Below are 9,615 nucleotides of genomic sequence, written 5' to 3' on the forward strand. Positions count from 1 at the left end.
ACGGCAAGTTGTGGAGTTCAGAGGTCACCTCAGAAACAGTCCTCTAAAAAAAATGAAAAGCATGGACTTGATCAAAGTAAATGCGATATTTGTGTATGGCATAGGGTAGTCGACAATCACTGAAAATATCAAGGAAATCGGTGAAGTGCGGAAATTGGCCTTACCCGTTCTTACGCGGACAGCCTCTTAAGCTCCTACAACGACGGATTGCCACGAATGATTTTCTAAAGAAAATCAGTCTTGTTCAATCAGATAAATGTTGCTTTTGTTAACATAAAACAGAAACTATTACTCATCCTTTTCTGCGCTGTTCCATAAGCCAAAGTTTTTGGAATTATGTTAAGCAATTCCTCTTTCAAATAAGGACCTTGGAAATGATTTTGTTCTCACAGATCTTCATTTGATGGGGCTGTCTAATGTCCCTACTTATGCAGCGATTGATCTGGTTCTTCTACTTGCAAGATATCATATTTACTCTTGTAAATTAGGGGGAGCGTTGCCTTGTGTTTCCATCTTTAATAGTAAACTGAACACAATTATTCAAATTGAAAAACAAGTAGCTCTCCGAAGTTATCGTTCCACCTTCTTTAAAAACAAACGGAGGCTTTTTCTTCGTTAAATTTGGTTTGCTCGCACCTGGTAAGCCCCTAGCTCATATCCTTTTCTTTCTAGAAATGTTTTCCAATCTTTTTTTCAGCCTAAATCACCCACCCATCTTCTTTCAGTAGTTAATACCCGTTTCCTAAGTAATTTCAGTCTATTTGTTAAGTAACCAAATCGTTTGTATAGCATGTGTTTTGTACAGTCAATTTGTGATTGTTTTGTAATCTGAAAATACACGCTCCGAATACTATCAATGTATACCTTTATAGCAATAATTAATAAGATTGTATTGTAAGTTGTGCAAGTAAGTATTGTACTGTAAGTCGTGTTTTAATAAAAATTTATTAAAAAAAAAAAGGTGCAAAATATATGAGGCAAAATTTCAAATTTATTAAACTCGAAAATTACACAACATGATAAATTTACAAAGGCTGGAGATCTCACAAAACGTATTTGCTATAAGAGGCAAAAAACCCTTCCAAAGCATATGCAATTGAATAAATTTCTGATAGTTCACATCAAACCCTTTTCGAAAGAACCTCGACCGTATATAATGAAGTACAAAAAAAACAAGCTTTCGTTCAAAAAATTATTCACTGTCACATTCAAATTTTTGTAGAAGAGTTGAGTACAAAATAAATGTCAATTGCCAGACAACTAAGATGCGACTTCAGCAAACACTGTGAGGCATTTAAGGCGTTCGATTCCTTCAATGTTTGTTAAACCCATAAAAAAATTGCCATTTGATTTTAGTGTTGTACATAACAACAAGTAGTAAAATATTAGAAACAAAGCTCACTTGATATCCAATATATTTGTTTTTCACCGCCTGTCTTGTTTATCCAATTAACGTTCCATTCTTGAGCTCCATAAAGGTATATTTTGTTTGAAGATCCACCACAACGCCATTTGGATTTCAATAACTTCGACGCTATTGCAGGTTCATTAAATATTCTACTGTGTCCACTAGAGAAATCTACGCATTTCCACTACCCTCTCAATCCTACGAAAATACGCACAGAAGACTCTATGCACGAAGACACCACTTAGAAGAGGAAGGACAGGCAAGAGTTTTACCGACACGGAAAAAAAAAGAAAGAAAACAAAGAAATTTTACCCATTTTCCGACTGGGATTGCCATACTGGCAAATCAGAAAATAGCGCGACACTGCCCCTTTAATAACAGTTTAAAATGTGAACAACTATTCTACGATCGCACTTAACCATTTGATTGGGCCACGGAATGTGGACTTTGGACTACGGAATTGAACTGGATATTGACCAAGATATTGTAATATAAAAAATCAATGAAATACAGTAATTTTTAAGGAAATCAGCTGAAATTCCTTCGAAAAAATTGTAGCGCGCTCCTCGTAGCCCCTTGTTCCTTTTAAAACATACGTTTGAATTAAAACTGTTTTTTAGAAAGAGCATGAAAGATTTGCTAGACAAAAAGCACCATTGTTATTGTTCTAACTTTGCTTACGTTTGGTAGAAAATTGATTTGCTTTTACATTATCACTACCAGCAGGAACGATGTTCCAAAGTCTTGATGCGCACACTGAAGAAACTTTACCATGCTTTGCCGGGTTTTGCCGTTTTTTTTACTATATTTAGATATATAAAAAAACCGATAATACGTGGATTTGTGTTTCAAAATCCTAGTCATACAAGACAAGTCTGTAGCTAGTAGAAACAAAGAACAGCAAAAGAACAGCACTGAAAGGCAGATTTATCGATTGGCCATTACGTGCCTCCCATGAGGGGGTTACACCCTTGTTGCAGAAATTCTCGTGATCGCAGCATTTGACTTCACACCACGAGCTATTCACATTTTTTATCTCCGTCTGCCTGCATGTTTCAGCTGAGCAGCTTTCAAGGAAGTAACAGCTCTTGACAAATCTGTGATGATATCGGTGACCAAACTTAAGAATGCGATGTTGCATGTAGCAAACCATGTCATTTTCGTCACATTTTTCTTCAGTCACATATTGGTTGCAGTCCTCCCATGAAATACTGGACCGGCAACGAAGACAATAAAGGCAGTGACAAGCTGAAAATAGAATACGAATCGATTTAAGGGGAAATACAATACAGTACAATACATACTTAATTGACCGCTACCTATATGGGCTTTTCAGGGCCAATGAAAAACAACGAAACGACGGAACAGAACAACAACAACTGTTAAGAATCCCAACTGGCCAGAGGCAAACCAGTTGGTTATTTACAAGTGCAGCTGAGAAGTTGAACCAGGGACTACCAGGATCAAATTCAACGAGTGGTCAGAGCGTGTCTTGAACCCGGGATCTCTGGATCTCAAGGCAAGTGCCCTAACCACTGGGCAACACTGCCTCCTGAGTGGATATGGGAAGTGCAGTTAATCCGACTCTATGATCTTTTAATAAAAGGTGAACAAATGACTAAACCTTCACTTTCTGTATTCTGAGGCAGAAAAAGTGGAGGTCCGTAAGTTACGGATCGATCAGCAGCACATTCTCTGCTAGCTTTCAAGGTACTAAACATTAAAGATTGTTAAATGCAGCTTGAAGCACTGCAGTCTAGGAGTCTAACTTCAGGAAGCATAAGTATCTGAAGTATTACTCTACCGTCCACATGCTCAAATTCAACAGCCCTCAGTTTTGGTGACCTTCTTCTACTAATTCTTCCCTAGGCTACACATATTTATCTGTTGTTGAACCGTAACAGCAAGAAACACTCGGTGATGGCGAATACGATAGATTTTATAAAAGATCAAAGAATGTTTTAGAAATCCAGAATACTCACTGGAATGCTGCCGACAAGGGCTTGAGATAGAGAACTAATTTAGCAGCTTTAGATCAACGGGGATCTCATTTCATTTGTCTTCCTCCAGTTTAAGCGGGTAAACGTCCTCAGCAATGTCATTTTACCTTTGCCTAATATTTTGGCAGAGCAGCCTTAAAGTTCCCAATCATGATCATGAGGGGGCCATTACTGAAGGTAAGTTACGCAGCTAAGTCGATATCATTTCAGTGCTGCTGAGGGCCCATCTATTTGATGCTATACGGGCTGAACAGTCTTTTCAGCTTTGAAGACCTCCACTTGTGAAAGCATTCTGCCATGCCGCATGGCCGAATTGTTAAGAGAAGGTTCAGATTACACTACAGCGTGCCGCAACGGCACAGGTGTTGTGGACGAACTTCGTGATGTTGTTTTAGATTATTGTCATATTGCTGTGGAACCTCTTAAAAGCCATCTCTGGACTATCAGGGTTAGGGCAGGGGGAGGGGGTAAGTTCTGCAATCAGAAATGTAGGCACGCTTCTATCACTTGTTTAGCTTTTTTTTTGTGTGTAACGGCCAATATCGGGACATATGTTGTGATCAGACGCTTGTGGAAAACAACGGTATGGGCTTTAACACCTTGCTCAGCAAAACGTGTTGAATCATTATTTAAATTCAATCGACACGCACACATCGCGATATTTCATGCCTTGATTCATAACGAGTAATCACGTTTTGCTGGCTCAACTCTTTATTTACTTAATTTTCCCACGTGTAACCGAGGCTTCAACACCTGTTCCATAAAAGCAATGCACGTGGCTTTGCAGAACACAAATTACACATGCGACGCCTTATGATCGATATATTTCCTCTTCACTATTTGTCGAACTGATCTGAGTACCAAAAAATTACTGATTCAGGCTTTTATTTGACCACCATAAATTATTATTGATGGAATAGCATCAAAGCCGACTATCATTGGTTGATATGTTATGAAGCAATAGCCCTCACGCTCAATTAATATGCAGACATAGAAGCAGAAACAAAGATGTAGATATAGTGTTAAAAATATTTCTATAAAAGGTTAAAAAACCCACCCAAACCAAAAAAAACCTTTTATATATGTTGCTGCAATCCACAGACCGTAAGTCGTTTGCTTTCACATATACTCTTCTACTAATGTGCTCGAATTTGCCTTAACCAGCTAAAATCCTTTACCTGAAACAAACCAAGAAACCAGGATGACATATAACCAAACTGAAGTCATGATGCTGCTGCCTTGCATGTATCTTTGATATTTACGTGATCGAAAATCAGGTAGACTGAGCACAGTGTTTGGTGCAGTGTCACTATTTATAACACCTCACGCTTTAGCACACGGTCTGTTATTGTTCCATTGGCGTCACTTAAGCGAATTCTGCTCTTGGAGTCAATCAATACATGTTCATCATAGAAAAAATTGTCGGCATACATTTATAGTCTGAAGTGACACCACTTCCAAATGGAGTACTTTCCCCATGTTTGTGGATATTAGCATAATACTCTTTGGCCAAGGTTGCTTTGCTACAAGCAACGAAAAAAAAAGTAATGTTTTCTTTCAGGCTCTGAAAGAGGTCTATGTCGAAACGAAACCAAAATATTTTAAAAGTTGCTGCGTTTACAGCAAATTGTCCCGGGACCGGGCAAATTGTCAACATCGCCAACTCGGTTTAAAAATGTGGTGCCTACGCATAACGTTCCACACAGACTGAAAAATGGAGGGTTTTTAACACGGGCCACAAGAGACGAAATATTGTTTTATTGTTCCGTTTGCTCCTGTTATCTTCACTTAATTTTGTTGCGAATCTGTTATAGCTTTCGTGGCATGTTAGAAGATCGCTAAAGGGGCGATTACCTACTTTTTCTTGAATGGTTTGATCGCACGTTAAGTTTTGATGTACATAACTGGACAATAATTGGGGTTCTTGAACGTGCTAGAAGCTAACGTTTTCTTTTTTATGCAGTTTGGCTCATTTTATTCTTTCGTTTTAAATCTTGTGGTTTCTTTGTTTCCGTCAACCTTGCGTATCATCTTTAATCATTCTCGAAAAATTGCTTGGGCTTGACTATTTTTCTTACACCCATGGCCGCTCGAATCCCGTGGAGCACTGTTCTGTGCAAGGCTCATAAAACGGTTTATCCTGTCCCTTGAAAATCGCTTATTATTTTCTCGGAACCCCCAAAATTGCCACTAACACTAATCAAATATTCATTATGCAAAGCAAAACCACTGTATCCCTTCGTTATATTGGCCGAAATGGTGAATTTTATTGGCGAACAACCAGATTATTCTTTCGATTTGTTTTCTATTAAAGAGCCTATGAAGTAAAAAATATTTTTTGCTTATTTTGAAGACATTTCAAAATGATGAAGAATGGTGTTATCTTCTTGCGTTCCAGTAATATTGTTTAAAAATTGATAACGTCACAAACATTACAAATGACTGTAATAAATCACAAATTGAGAATATCTCTGTAAGTATTGGATGGGGGTTGTTCAAATCTACATCACGTGATGATACCTTCTATGATGTTGCCATGGCAACCATGTTTGCTGCTGGGTTAGGCAGCAAACAGGACAGGATTGATTAAGTCGTTTATTATCGTAATAAGATATGTTAACTCCCGGTAAGCTTACACAGAGATGTAAAGCATGATGGGGCCCCTGAGTAGGAGCGAGCAAGCTCCCATACTAAGCCAATGTTACAACATTTTTACAGAACGATCTATTATTGGACTGCCTTTGTCGCAAAACAGTAAAGGCAGTTCCGGTTCAGTGGTGGCATGACTTCAAGTTAGTTTCTTGAGATTGGTCAACGGGCTCGTGCGGGAATGTCATTCGCGGGAAGTGGAATTAATAATGGTAATTGAACTGAGTGGAGTGCAATTTGGTCTGAAATCATACGTGTAATTTCAAAATCGCGCGCAGCGCGAGTTCGATCTGAAATCACAAGTATGATTTCAGACCAAAATTGCACGACACGAAGTTCAATTACCACTTTATTACATCCATTTAGAAATCATACAATCATTATTTATAGCTAAAATACAGGATTATAGTCAATATACCAACATTTTACTGATCCAGTTGGGAACAAACGTTGCAAAATTCGCCATACAATGGTTTTCTTTGTCTTTCATTTTCCTGCAATTTGATTGGTTACATGAAACAAGCCTTGAAATCTGTTTTTTTTAGTGTTCCTTTCTCATTGGCTGGGGAAATGGTGCGATTGGGAGCAAAAAATAGTGCGATTTGAGAATCGCACTGCTGAGAGCCAATCAGATTGCAAGGATCAGCAGTGATTTCTAAATGGATGTAATAAAAAAATAAATCGGTTTGTGAAACTACCGTGACAGGAATATGGGGCTGTTGTTCGCTCCTAGTCATGGGCTCCTGCTGGAACCTGCTGGAATCTTAAAAGCGACGAGTTCTGGTCTTCGACAACAATTGCAGATCTTTCGCCGTCGGATATCAAAGTGAGCTTTGTTTTTAATATTTTAGTAACTGTGGTCTTATGCACAACACTGAAACCAAATGGCAAATTCTGTATGGTTTTAACAAACATTGAAGGAATCGAACTCCTTGAATGCATCTGTGTTTACTGAAGGCGCATCTCAGTTGTTTGGCTGTTTACATTTATTTTGTGCTCAACTCTGCACAGTCAGGTAAAAAAAAAAGTGGAAATGTGATAGTGAAGAATTATTTGAAAGAAACCTTGTTGTCTATTTTGTGCTCTATTAGTCACGGAAAAGGTTCTTCAGGGTTTGATCCTGAACTGTGAGAAATTTATTCTATTGCATAGAGTCTGGATATGGCTTGTGACACGGATTGGATTGTTTCTTCTTTGCACGCACGCAATTGAAATAGGAAGAGTTTTTTTTTGCCTCTAATAGCAAATATGTTGTTTGTTTCAATAAATTTTACGCTGGAAAAGGCTTTTGTTAGATTTTAAAGCCGTTGTGGATTCATCGTGTTGTGTAATATTCGAGCTTAAGTAATTTGCATACGTGGGTTGAAATGTAATACCCGAGCAGTTTCCTCATAAAGATGACAGAAATTTGTAGCCGTGTTCTTTCTGGCAAATGTGTAGTTAGCCATAGTTTTTAACGTCAGAAAAAGATTTGTTTAATCACTCTAGTGTAAAATGAATTTATTGTTCATTTGGGAGGCCAACAATATTTCTTTAATTTTCTCTTTAAAGACAGAGATTTCCCTGGAATTTCTTTTTAACCTATTCACTTGAAATATTATTTCTCGCTAGGTGTTGCATACTACTTCCCCACCGACGCAGCACCACAGTTTCTTTAGAAACTACCCCCTTCATTCATTTACAGTGGAATACTTCTTTTGTAATTTAATATTCCCAGTCAAAAATTCGCATAAGTAACTTGAAATAAACATCACGCACACAAGAAATTTAATCGCATTTTCCTCTTCGTCGAATTCATTTTCGGATCGGCCCAGCCAGCATTACTCCCAGGAAATTCCAGTTTCAGCGCCTTCATTACATTGTTCCAGATAAGAGTCGGGTCTCGGGTCAATAACCCGACAAAGAAGGATTCCTGACCCGACAGATGAAATGTAAATATTCATTACAACAAAATTAAAAAACGAAAGACGGAAGTTTCTTGACGTAAACCTCTGAAAGCGACGAACGATTAAATTCATTCAATGTAAACAAGAACCTTGACACAAGGTGATCACGTGCACCTTTGTGGTTGCCTAGTACGTAATCAATTTCTTCCTTTTGACAGAACATCATGACCTTTCCATTTGATTCATAAAAGTTAGAGATTGCAGAAATTTTAGTGTTTTTACGATCGTCATTAACCTTTCGCTGAGAATTCGAAATTCAGAGTTTTATATAAAAACTGTTATTTTTTCCTTCAATTGTCGTTTGGCTTGCCTTTTACTGTTAACTCCCAGCTTAAGCGATACTTTTTGGTGCAAACGTCCAGCCAAAAATATTTTTACCTAGCATCAGATTAGACTGAAGTTTAACCTTGTAGCTCAGTCGGTAGAGCAGCGGTGATCTAGCCCGAAGGTCGGGGGTTCAATTCCCACCCTGGTCAGAGCGGTGGCCTCATGGTTATTGTGCCTGATCGAGTGGTCCGGGTTCGGGTCCTGGCCGGGGGCATTGTGTTGTGTTCTTGGGCAAGACAATTTACTCTCACGGTGCCTCTCTCCACCCAGGTGTATAAATGGGTACCGGTGAATTTAATGCTGGGGGTAGTCCTGCGATGGAGTGGCATCCCATCCAGGGAGGAGTAGCAATACTCCTAGTCGCTTCATGTCATTGAAACCGGGATAAACTCCGGCCTTGATGAGCCTTCTGGCTAGTTGGGCAGACTTTTTTAAAGAGCAGATTAGACTGAAAAGAAGAGAAATTATGAAGCGTAAACCACATGTTCAGTCCTTCCTTTGTGTGTGGAATAAACCTTTGCTCAGCGCAACTGCAAGACATACATGACATGCAGGTAAATGTCGATCACAGGAATTTGCAGTTAGTTCTTTTTGCAGACTATTTAACTTTAAGTGCTACTGTGATCAAAAAATCACTTCCTTCTTTCTTCAGATTTTGAAATTGTGATTGCTTAATACTTGACTGGCAAAATTTTGAGATGATTTTTATCCAAAGGTTGTTTGCTTTTTCACGGTCCGCCATTACTCTTGTTCCAAACTGACCGACTGGAAAGTGACGTCATTTATTCATTAACTCAAGATTTCAGCGTGTAAACGCAGCTTATTATATATGCAAAACACGAGTTTAAAAGTCTGAAAGCCCGAAATTGCCGTGCTGCTTATTAATTCAGCCGCGTACACACGCATTGCATTCTTAAACTAATGAGTCTTTGACGTAAGTTTCTCTTCGATTCAGCTTTCTCAAGATTTTAAAGTTTGTAAGAGCGGACAATTTAATAGGAAAATTCTGGTTAAAATAAACAAGTGTCTTTTTAAAATCAAGTCTCAAAACTTGGGTCACTTACTATTTAGTTAACATTGTTTTGAAATCCAAATAAAAATGAAAAAAAACTTTTTGGTCATAGCAGCACTTTAAAGAACAAACGAGTGAGTTTTACTCGAGAGCGTGTTTTGTTACAGCCTGCAAGTAGGATATTCCTTCAAGGAAGGCTATTCCTTCCCGCGTTAGGCGGGCTGGCCCGGTAAACGGGCTGAAGTGCTTACACGGACTATTCTAGCCCGGTTA

The sequence above is a fragment of the Montipora capricornis genome, chromosome 12 (assembly GCF_036669925.1).
Source record: "Montipora capricornis isolate CH-2021 chromosome 12, ASM3666992v2, whole genome shotgun sequence".
Classification (NCBI taxonomy): domain Eukaryota; kingdom Metazoa; phylum Cnidaria; class Anthozoa; order Scleractinia; family Acroporidae; genus Montipora; species Montipora capricornis.